This window comes from Dasypus novemcinctus, chromosome 18 (genome assembly GCF_030445035.2).
Source record: "Dasypus novemcinctus isolate mDasNov1 chromosome 18, mDasNov1.1.hap2, whole genome shotgun sequence".
Lineage (NCBI taxonomy): Eukaryota > Metazoa > Chordata > Mammalia > Cingulata > Dasypodidae > Dasypus > Dasypus novemcinctus.
In genome coordinates this window covers 8,007,170-8,019,242 of record NC_080690.1, presented here as the reverse complement: position 1 = coordinate 8,019,242, position 12,073 = coordinate 8,007,170, and the positions used below count along the sequence as shown (strand labels likewise).

The 12,073-nt window shown below is 45.8% G+C and overlaps 1 long non-coding RNA gene across 1 annotated transcript; it reads left to right on the top strand.

Moving 5' to 3' along the window:
- Positions 1 to 6: 6 nt before the first annotated feature.
- LOC101442982 (uncharacterized) lies at positions 7 to 8,189 on the top strand. Its single transcript, XR_011646269.1, has 3 exons — positions 7 to 145; positions 2,961 to 3,288; positions 6,024 to 8,189. It is a non-coding gene; the product is annotated as an uncharacterized lncRNA (long non-coding RNA).
- The last annotated feature ends 3,884 nt before the right edge of the window (positions 8,190 to 12,073 follow it).

Genomic DNA, 12,073 nt, shown 5'->3' with positions numbered 1-12,073 from the left:
AGGGGAAGGCGAGGTTGGCGGGCGGCTGTTGGCGCGTGCTCCCGGCAGGCTCTGCGGGACGCTGCACCTGCCGCCAGGTGTGCGAGGACTGTGCCAGCCGCGCTGCGAGCGCCCGAGGAGGCAGGGGCCAAGCGCTTTCTGCGAGGTATGGGGTAGCCGCCGCCACGGGAGTGGACGGCGGGGCGGGGGGCCGATGGCTGCTGCCCGACCCCGGGGTGGAGGGCGCGAGGGCCCCTGGGCAGAAGACGCGACACCAGCGCAGCGCCTCGCGGCTGTGGACCTGTGAGGCCGCAGAATTCTGTTGTCCGGGGCTGCCCTGTGCGTTGATATTTAGGAACATCCTTGGCCTCTGCCCACAAGATGCCTGTAGCACCCTCAAGCTGTGACCGCCAAAAATGTCTCCAGACATGGGTAGATGTTCCCTGGGGGCAAAGTCGACCCCAGTTCCCCAGCCACTGTGCTAGGATGATGAAGGCCAAGAACTTTGTAGTAGGATTTATTCTTTACTTTTAAGCACTGGCTTACTTAAAGTGGGGCTTTCCCACTTGAATCCACTGGCAGTACCAACTGGTGATAGTTGAATTTCTCTCCTTTAGCACTACAGTCTTGCGACAGGAGCACTGGCATTTATTATTATTATTATTAGAGAAAATGTGGGGTTTATACAACAACTGGCATAAAATAGAGGATTCTCTTCTACCACCTTATTATTAACACCTTGATTGGTGTGGTATTTACCGAAATTGATGAAAGCACATTTTTATAATGGTACTGTTAACTATATAGTTCATGGTTTAACATAAGTTCACTGTGTTGTATACTTCCATGAATTTCTTTTTAATTTTTACTCTAAAAACATACATACAACAAAAATTTCTTCTTTTAACCATGTTCTAGTGCGTAATTCAGTACTGTGAAGTACATGTGCCATGTTATGCTACCATTGCCATCATCTACTACCAAAATTTTTCATCCTCTTACATAGTAACTCTATGTTTCTGTTTTACATTTTGGGCTTCAATCCCTATTCCCTGCCTCTTCCCCATTTCCTGGTAACGTATTCTAGATTCTGACTGAGTTTGAGTATTATAATTTCATATCAGTGATATATCATTTTTGTCCTTTTGTGTCTGGCTTATTTAACTCAACATCATTGTTAGAATGTAACCTCTTGCCCCTGGAGTTCGTACGTGCTCAAAAGAATGTGCCCCGGAGTTTATACGCGCTCAAATGCAGGATATCCTGTTCCAGCCCTTGCTTATCACCATCCCCACAAGGCCACTGAACTCTCCTTCCCCAACAGTGGGGCAGTCCTCAGAACAGCACGTCCCACCCTGGAATAGCTAACTTGGTGCTTTCCCACCCTATATCTTTGAGCCACATCTACGTGCCCCTTCTGAAAACCCGCCCAGTTCTCCCAGCTCAAAAGGAGCACTCCCAACCTAGGCAGGTGGGCTGAAGTCTCACTTCAGACCCTTGCCATGCTGGTGATCAAATAAATTCCTGCCTGAATCTTGATCTGTCTCTGAGCCTCTTTAACCTGGGATCTAACATTTGGTGCCAAAACCTGGGAGGCTTCATTGAGACAGATCAAATCTGTAGCGATCCTTCACCTTGCCACTGCAGCTCTTTCATCCAGCACCTGATACAGATTCGTCTTTGGGTGAGTCTCGGAACCTCTCTGGAGGATCCTGCCCTTCTTTGGGAAAACCCTGGTGCTTGGTCAGAGATCCTCTCCGTTATCGGGAAACTGTCCCCCTCACCTGACCTTCTGCCTCCAGGGACGCCCGGTCACTGGCCCTTAACCAGTCTGGAAGCAAAAGATTCGAGAATGCTTGCTTCTTTCCTTCCACACCCTCTTTACTAAAAGGTCCCTAGACTTACCTTCTCCTGACCAAACATGGGAAGTTCCCAATCATTACCTCCGAAAGAAACCCCCCTTGGCCGTCTCCTCCGTAACCTCAAAACTCTCTACCCCAGAGGAGAAATCAGGCCAAAGCAGCTCATTTTTTACTCTACCATTATTTGGCCTCAATATAAATTAAATCACAAAAGCCAATGGCCAGAACATGGCACTTTCAATATCCAAATTTTTCCAAGATCTCAAGAGCTTTACCCAACGTAATGGCAAATGGTCTGAGGTTCCCTCTGTTCAGGCTTCTTTCTTCCTTCACACCTGTCCATCCCTTTGCCAATCTTGCACCACCCATCAAATTCTTCTTTTACAGGAAAAGCCTCCCTTCCCACGTGAAAGTTCTCCCTCCTACTTTGAGGCTTCCGATAATGCCCCCCCCCCCCGCCCGCAATGTCCCATCAGTTCACTCAGATGCACGCCTTCCTGCTCCCATTCCACTCCTCCTCCCCCCAAACACCCCCCTTTATTGCCACCTGCTCCCGGACTCAACTCATTACTCCTGACTCAGCCCCAGCCCGGTCCTCCCACTCCAAAGTGGCCAGGGCCGAAGGAGTTGTCCATGTTCATGTCCTGTTTTCCCTCTCAGACCTCGCACATGTTGAAAAACGTTTAGGCCCTTTTCTACTGATCCCACACAGTTCACTAAGGTTTTCCAATACATTACCCAGCCATACAACCTGACCTTTCAGGACGTCTATGTTGTTATTTCCTCCTCCACCACTCCCAAAGAAAAAACCCGATGAAAATCTCCACCACTCCCAAAGAAAAAAACCCGATGAAATTCATGAGCAGACTAGCTGAAGCCCTTTTGAAATATACTAACCTCAATCCCAGCTCAGGAGCAGGAAAACTATACTTATACATGCACTTTATCTCTCAGTCCTCCCCAGGCATTAGAAAAAAATTACAGAAATGAGAAGATGGGCCACAAAACCCTCAGAAAGACCTAATTAAAACGGCTTTTACGGTCTTTAACAATAGAGATGAAGAACTTAAACAACAAAAATTAAAAAACGAGATCAGGCTAAATATAATTTAATTGCAGCTGCTATCCAGGACAGTTGAAAACAACCTTCTAACTCCAGTCAAGCTCCACCGGGACCCTCCTTCAAGTGTGGTCAAGAAGGACACTGGGCAAAAGCGTGCCCCCATCCCAAGGCTCTGCTGGGTCCATGCCCAGTGTGTGGGGTTAAAGGACATTGGAAATCGGACTGCCCTCAGGCCCCAGGCCAAAACAAGTCCAGACCCAGAGCCAGGATCGTCACTCCCAGAATTACTGGGACTGGCCACTGAAGACTGATGCTGCCCAGGCTCGGATGCCCCGACCATCTCCATCACCAAGGCTGAATCCAGGGTAACAGTGGCAGTAGCAGGTAAGCTGATCTCCTTTCTAATAGACGGGCCACATACTCAGTCCTATAAGAATACTCTGGGCCTTTACTCTGTTCTTCTGTCCCTATTGTGGGGGTTAACGGCCAAGTGTCCAATCCCCTCCAAACCCAATCTTTTTTTTTCTTTAAGATTTATTTATTTATTTAATCCCCCCCCCCCCCCCCCCCCCCGGGTTGTCTGTTCTCTGTGTCTATTTGCTGCATCTTGTTTCTTTGTCCGCTTCTGTTGTCGTCAGCCGCAAGGGAAGTGTGGGCGGCGCCATTCCTGGGTAGGCTGCACTTTCTCTCCCACTGGGCGGCTCTCCTTATGGGCGCACTCCTTCCGCGTGGGGCTCCCCTACGCCGGGGACACCCCTGCGTGGCACCGCACTCCTTGCACGGATCAGCACTGCGCATGGGCCAGCTGCACACGGGTCAGGGAGGCCAGGGGTTTTTTTTAGTGGGAGGATTTTTTTTTCTTTTGGAGGTATTGGGGATTAAACCCAGGACCTTGTACATGGGAAGCAGGCACTTAACCACTTGAGCTACATCCACTCCCCTCCCAAACCCAGTCTTTAACCTGCCTCTTAGAAACTATTTCCTTTACACACCCCTTCTTAATTATACCCTCCTATCCCACTCTACTAATAGGGCGAGACTTGCTTATAAAACTTCATTCCACCATAACTATTCCAATCCCTAACTCCCAAATATCACCCCTCCTTCTCTTGGCCCCACAGCCCACCCCACTCCCCCATCTCCTATCCTCCTAGAGCATGTAAACCCTGCAGTGTGGGATACAGAATGTCCCTCCTTAGCAAAACACCGTACCCCAATTAAAGTGATACTCAAAAGTAATACCCCTTTTCCTAACAAACCCCAATATCTCCCCTCCCCCACGCCTTGGTAAGGTTACAGCCCATTATTAACAAACTCCTTGCTGCTGGAGTTCTGTGCCCAACTGCAGACCTAGCAGTTAAAAAACAAACAATTCTTACCGTTTGGTCCACGACCTCTGAACTGTCAATGAGGCTGCTCAGCCCATCAGGCAATATTGGTAATCTCTAACACTCACTCACAGGTTCTGCACCCAACCCTTTTAGAAAACCCTAACGTTACTGCCAATGGTGTATCTCCCTCAACCCTGCCACCCTCTTTCTGGCACCATATTGTCACCCCCAACACAAACCACAATTGCTCAGAAATATGAGATCATTTCCTAAACCCCTTTCCTAACATCCATGGCTCTCCACTATCTGTTCCCAACTGGTTCACTGATGGCAGCTCCACCAAAATAAACAGTTCCACTCTAGCAGAATATGCCGTCATAAGCCTAAATGGTTTCATAGAAACAAACGCTCTTCCACCTGGCACAGCCTCACAACCAGCAGCACTCATTGCTTTAACTAGGGCCCTAACCAGGGCAAAAGACCTCTCTGTAAACTTATCTACAGATTCAAAATAGGCCTACCATGTCATCCACTCACACGCCCCAATCTGGAGAGAGAGAATACCTCACAACTACCAGTTGTCACCTCATCCTAAAGCTCCTCCATGCAGCTTCCCTCCCCCTACATGCAGCTATTTTCCATTGCAAAGGGTGCCAAAAATCATCCACACACATATCTCAAGGTAATAACAAAGTAGACAAAGAAGCTAAATTATAGTCCATACAAACACAAAACACCCCATTCCTCTTAGCCCTACTCCTATCCCCACCCACTTATTCCTCAGGAGAAATAAATTCTCTCACACTGGAGCATCTCTCAAAGAAGGATGGTTCATAAAAAACAACAAAATCATTCTACCAAAACAGGAAAGGCTTAACATTCTTACCGTACTTAATGACCCACTTCCATGTTAGCCCCAAACCACTAACCCAATTACCTTCCCAATTCTTCAACCATCCCAGTCTCTTCAAAAACTTCTCCACGATCTCTTCCTCCTGTTCTGTCAAAACACTTCACCTCAAAAACACCTCCCACCTCCACCTTTCCCAACACACCAAGCCTGAGTCCAATTCCTGGACAAGACTGGCAAATCAACTTCACATACGTGCCTGTGGTCAGAAAGCTCAAATACCTTCTAGACTTTGTAGACACTTTTTCATGCTGGGTAGAAGCCTTCTCTAGCACCTCTGAAAAAGCAGATGCAGTTGTTAAAATCCTAACCAACGAAATCATCCCCCAGCTCGGCCTCCCCACCTCCGTACAGTCAGACAGCAGCGCTGCGCTAGCCCACATCACACAAGGTGTCTGCACTTCCCTCAACATCACCTGGAAACTACACATCCCTTACAGATCCCAAACTTCTGGCAAGGTAGAACGAACAAATGGTTTAATCAAAACCTGTCTTACCAAACTCATGATCCAAACTCAGGCTATGTGGATAGACTTACTACCTATTGCCCTCCTAAAACCCCACTCCGTACCGCACTACCCTCACCTCCTAAGCCCATTTGAAATAATGTACGGATGCCCTTATGTACTGGGAAACACCCTCACCATCTCCCCGCTAGCAGACTATCTCCCTACCCAAAATCAAACACGACTTCCTGCGAAAAGCAGCCCATGATGCTCTACCAAAACCCATGCCAGGACTTTTACCCACTAATCTAGATCCCAGAGACTGTGTTTATTTTAAAACCCTCCATCCTAAACCGCTCCAGCCTTTGTGGTCAGGCCTATATCTGATTTTTCCTGACTATCAGATTTTCCCTCTTGGATTCACCTTTCTAGGTTAAAACTTGCCCGCAAATCAACAGAAACAAACTCCGGTCCCGCCCTGCCCTCGCGCCCTGACCTCATCCCGGAAGAATCAACTCTGGCAAACAAAGAACAGCCTCCTACCTACACCTGCGAGCCTTATGGAAACCTCAAATTACGAATAAGAAAGTTCCCTGGTGAGATCTCCCCAACTCCTCCCCTTGATGAACCCCCACCATAAATTCCTTAAAATTATATCCTCACGCTTACCTTCCATGCCACAGTCCTTCACCATACTTCACCTTCTAAGCTTTATCCAAGATTTGTGGTTTCAAGGAGACCTCATATCCTTCACTCCCATCCAAATCCAGTTCTCCTTTGTCCTCCTGATACTCCTTTACCATGATTAAAACACTTTCTTTCACTCTGCCCCTTCTTTTTCTCTTACATAGCCACACCATTCCTACTTCTCCACCCCTTAATCAAGCCGCCCCAATACAAAACCTCCTTAACACCCCAAATCTGGAACGAAATCTAAACTTAACCTTCAATCTGCTGAATAACACCAATCCCTCTGTAGCCAAAAACTGCTGGTTATGCCCCTCTCTATCTTCCTCCGCATATACAGCACTCCCCACACCTCTGACAAACTGGATTGACACCCCAACATCATTAACATACTCCAAACAGTTAGGGAATATCTTCAAAGACAGAGCTGATACCCTCTTAGGCAACTACCCTACTGCCGCTGCTGACCGAGCCTCCAAACTATACACAGCCTACGTAAAAAACCTCACAAAATTTCCCCATATCGTTACTCCCATTATGGGACCCCTGACGGCCAACACCCCCCTTCTCACCCAGGCCCCGCTATGCATCACCCGTCTCGCACAGCCAGGAAGCACTCCGGTCGGATCCCTGCCCCCAGCACTCTGCAACACCACCCTTACCATCAACCCACCACAAAACCATCTAACAAAAAGAGTAGACTATAGCATTTCGGGCCCTTCTAATGAAGATCTTCCGAAATTTCTAAGTCCAGTCCGTTTCTCGGGAACTGTCCAACTCACCGCAGATGCACACACTACAGCGTCTCAATTCTGTCAGGGGCGTCCCAGCACCAGACAGGGACTCTATCCATGGCAACCTGACAAAGACGATCAAACCAAATGCCATAAACTCACCTCATTATCCAATACCTCCTCGGAATATTATGTAGACCTTTATAAACACTTCATCTTTCACAGTCCCTCCCCCAATCCCTCTACCACCTTACAGCCACTAACTGGGGCCACCCTAGCAGGAACCATCTCAGCCTGGGAAAAAGAACCTAGTCAACAGCTCCAGTACCTGTTCTCCATACACGTGTCCACGTGCCTACATGGGCAGGGAGTTTTCTTCCTCTGCGGCACAGCTGCCCACCTATGCCTTCCCACAAACTGGACTGGAACCTGCACTTTAGTATTCCTCTCTCCCAGTGTAAATATAGCTGCAAGTAACCAAAGCCTTCCAGGCTCTCATGGTTAATTCCTATCCTTACCCAACTTATAACTCATTCTCCTCATGCCAGCAGGTCCATACATCTTCCGTGCAATAACTCAGTTTATCCAAACAATGGTCTGGAATACCACTCATAATCATGTAGATAATCTTCTCCTGCTGTGGGAAATACAGTACCAGCTGCTGAACCAAGGGTCACAATATCTCAACGCCAGAAAGAGGACAACAGAATCCAACACCGACCCATAACAGCAGGAAGTAGCCAGAAGAATCTCAACGCCCCCACTCCCAAACCATCCCCCTTTCAAATTTTTTTTTATTTTGTCTAACCAAAGTTGGGAATGTTAGAATGTAACCTCTTGCCCCCAAGTTTGTACATGTTCAAAAGAATGTGCCCCGGATTTTGTACGTGCTCAAATGCAGGATGTCCTGTTCCAGCCCTTGCTTATCCCCACAAGGCCACTGAACTCTCCTTCCCCAACAGTCGGGCAGTTCTCAGAACAGAACGCCCCACCCTGGAATAGCTAACTTGGTACTTTCCCACCCTTTATCTTTGAGCCACATCTGTGTGCCCCTTCTGAAAACCTGCCCAGTTCTCCTAGCTCTAAAGGAGCACTCCCAACCTAGGTGGGCGGGCTGAAGTCTCACTTCAGACCCCTGCCATGCTGGCAATTGAATAAACTCCTGCCTGAATCTTGATCTGTCTCTGAGCCTCTTTAACCTGGGATCTAACAAGAATGTCTTCAAGGTTCATCCATCTGGTAGCATGCATCAGGACTTCTTTTTTACAGCTGAATAATATTCCATTGAGTGTACCAAATTTGTTTACCAGTTCATCAGTTGATGGACATTTGGGTTGTTTCCATCTTTTGGCAGTTGTGCCTAAAGCTCCTATGAACATCTGTGTGTAAATATCTATCTGTTCAAGTTCCTGCTTTCAATTTTTGGGTATATACCTAGAAGTGGGATGGCCAGGTCATATGATAATTCTATACTTTCTGAGGAACTAACAAACTTCCACAGCAGCTGCAACATTTTACATTCCCACTAGCAATGAATGAGCGTTCTTATTTCTCCACAATCTCTCCAGCATTTGTAATTTTCCATTTTTTAAATAATAACCATTCTACTGGTATCTCATTGTGGCCCAACAGCCCTTCGCTCTACAGCCCAGGCTGGCTCTAGAATTTTCTTCTTTGACATTTGACATTCTGATTAAGTATGGGTCTTGGAGTAGGTCTTTTTGGATTTATTTTATTTGGAGCATGTTCACCTTTTTTTTCTAAAGATTTATTTCTCCCCTCCCCGTCACTGTTTTGTGCTCGCTGTCTGCTTTGTGTGTTCTATGTCTGCTTGTCTTCTCCCCAGGCAGCACTGGGAACAGATCCTGGGACCCTCTGGAGTCAGAGAGAGTCACCCAATCTTCTGCACCACCTCAACTCCCTGGTCGTCTGTGTCTCACATTGTCTCTCCTGTGTCTCTTATTTTTATGTCATTTTGCTGTGCCAGCTCTCTGAACAGGCCAGCCTGCCTTTCACCAGGAGGCCCCAGGAATTGAACCCTGAACTTCATATGGTAGATGGGCGCCCAATTGCTTGAGACATCCATTTCCCATGTTCACTTCTTAGACATGAATATTTATGACTTTCTTAAGAATTGGGAGATTTTCAGCCATTATTTCCTTAATTATTCCTTCTGCCCCTTTTCCATTCTCATCTCATTCTGTGACACCCATGATGCATATGTTTGTGTTACATACTGTTACCCAAATACCCAAGACACTGCTCGATATTTTCTATTCTTTTCTCTGTTCTTATGACTATGTGATTTCTATTATTGTTTTCTAGTTCACTGATTTTCTCCTGCCTGTTCAAATGTTTTATTTTTAATCTCTATTGTATTTTTAATCCCTACTATTGTGCCTTTCATCCCCATAATTTGGTATTTCTTTTTATACTTCCAAATTCTCCTTGGCTCACATTTTCTTAATGTCTTTTATCTCTTCACAAATATTTTCCTCCAACTCCTTGAATTTAGATTTGTTTGAACATCTGATTAGTTGTTCCAACTTTGAGCCTCTGAAGTTTTAATTTGATCCCTTGACTGAGCCATATCTTGTCTCTTAGTATGGCTTATAGGCATCTGATTATCTTTTTAACTCTGAAGGTCCATTTCTCCCCCTCATCTAGGGTATTATTTTTGGTTGGCTTTGTGTTAAGGTTCCTCTTTAATTGGTCTTATTCTAGTTTCACAGTAGCCCATTTTTAACTTTTTCTTAACTCTTATCTGATTCTAGTCCTGAATATGCAGTACAGTTTTTTTTAAGATTTATTTTTTTATTTCTCTCCCCTTCCCCCTTCTTATTCCCACACCCCACCATTGTCTGCTTGGTGCATCCATTTGCATTCTTGTCAGTGGCACTGGGAATCTTTGTCTCTCTTTGCTGCATCATCTTGCTGCATCAGTTGAGTATGCGGTGCCACTCTTGGGCAGGTTGCATTTTTCACATGGGGCAGCTCTCCATGCGAGGGCACACTCCTCGAGCATGGGGCTCTCCTATGCGGGGGACACCCGCGTGGCATGGCACTCCTTGTGCACAGAAGCACTGCGCATGGGCCAGCTCATCACACTAGTCAGAAGGCCCTGGGTTTGAAACATGGGCTTCCCATATGGTAGTCGGGCATTCTTATCAGTTGAGCCAAATCTGCTTTCCTGTAGTAGTTTTTAAGATTACAGCTTTTGTGCTATTGTTTCATCTCCAGGAGAGAGCTTCTTTTTCCTCTTTTCCTTCCCTGGGACTCTGAATCTGTTGTTTGTTATGGTGTAGACTGTTCTCCCCAGCTCCTGTGATTTGTTTCCATTCTCTCCCTCACTCAGTGTCCCACTTTCCTTACATTTTTCAGTAGTGGGACATATGCTCTCCTAACAGCTCATTTTAACCTCCCCTTCCCCACTCTTTTTTTCCTGCAAGGCTCTTCTGCCTCCTGTTTCTTTCCCCATTAGGGTATCCCACCCCAAGGAGCCAGATGGGGTCAACCCAAAAATCACTGCAGAAAAGTTCATTTTGCCTTAGGTGATCCAGCCAACTGCAACTGGATTGAGTGGGTGCCGAACAGTTCTTGCCAGCATTTCTGCTGTGATTTTTTTCCTCCCCCCCCTCCCACCGGGGACCATTTTGTATGCAGCACTTCTCAGCAGCTTTTGTCCTGCCTGTCTCTGGGTACCCACCAGGTCGCTGTGCCTAGAGCTGCAGAGGTCTAACTCCTCACTGTGAGTCCCCCTGCAGGCGTTCTGCTGTGGGAGGTCCTGGGCCATGCTGCCTGGGCCGCTCCTGAGCCGTGTGGGACCGAGGGGGGCGGACGGGCAGGGGAACGCACCAGTGGTCTGGGATGGAACTTTCCTAATATTTGTTTCTGCGATTCAGCGCCTGTGGAGTCCTTCAGTCTCTGCTGTCCTCCGGTTCTAAGCATTTTGTCCTTTTATTCACTTTATCACTGGGGAGACTTTTTCAGGAGGTTTTATATTGCCATGTGATGACATTTATTTTTACTTTCTTGATAAAGTCCTTTGATACACAAACATTTTTAATTGTGATGAAGTCCTACTGACCTATTTTTTGGTTGTCAAATGTTTTGATTTGCTGTTTACAGGTAATTTCTATCATTCACACAAATCAGATTACTAAAGATTTACATTTGGAAGGCTTCATTAAAAACCAAATACATGTACTTGCAAATAATGACTTGGGGAGCAGAAGTAGCTCAATGGTTGAGCACCTGCTACCTATGCACAAGGTCCTGGGTTTAATCCCCAGTACCTTCTTCTTCAAAAAAAAAAAAGGTTATAATTCATGTATTATAATCAGCAAATCTTATCTAATTTTTAAAATCACCTTTAGCAAATATAGTAATTTTTAGCTGAATTCCTTATAAAACTAATAAATAGCAAAAATGAAGCCGAGGACAACTCCTCCCCACTGTGTCCAAACATTTGGCATTAATATGGAGAATTAAGCAAATCATTTTACCTCTGTGGGTTTCCGTTTTCCTCCTTAATAAGAATGGAAATTGTTAGTCTCCCAGGATTCCACCCAATTTGTAAATTCTGTGGAGGAGAGCTGCTCTAGATTAACATTTGCCTCATTTTCACACTTTGCAGAGAGCCCTCTAGTGGTTTATTTACTAAAACCTAATGCAGTTAACTTCTTTAAACTTCCTGGGGGTTAAGCACTTTTTTTTTAACTTGCCAGGTAATCTATATTGCATTTCTTGAGTTTTAATTATTAGGAGGCATTCTTCAAAAAATTTACTACAATACTCTATAAGGTCAAAAACATTCAAAAGGAATATGAGGTTTAAGAAATTAGATTTCCTCTTTGAGTCAATTTTAAAGACCCTTCAAAGCCTATTTTTGGGAGCACTAGGACAGAAGTGAGGGTGGACTTAGCCTTATATTCTAAATATTGAAAAAAGCAATTTGCTACAATAGTCTACTCTTTGAAAAACCTCCTAAAAATGGGTGTTACAGATCAAGTGTGTGTCTTGTAAAAGGGAGAAAAATTGCTTCTTTCAGAAAGAGACCAC